We start from the raw sequence: 243 nt of genomic DNA on the forward strand, positions 1-243 counted from the left end.
AATCGCGCTATTTTTGGCCGGTACCGGCGAAAATCGCGATTTTTGCCCGCCAGCTGCGAAAATCGCATGGTGTTTGGCTGGTAGCGGCGAAAATCGCGCGGTTTTTGGCCGGTAGCGGCAAAAATCGCTCTATTTTTGGCTGGTATCGGCGAAAATCGCGATTTTTGCCCGCCAGCTGCGAAAATCGCATGGTTTTTGGCCGGTAGCGGCGAAAATCGAGCGGTTTTTGGCCAGTAGCGGCGA

Source organism: Procambarus clarkii, chromosome 8 (genome assembly GCF_040958095.1).
Source record: "Procambarus clarkii isolate CNS0578487 chromosome 8, FALCON_Pclarkii_2.0, whole genome shotgun sequence".
In the NCBI taxonomy this organism is placed as follows: Eukaryota; Metazoa; Arthropoda; class Malacostraca; order Decapoda; family Cambaridae; genus Procambarus; species Procambarus clarkii.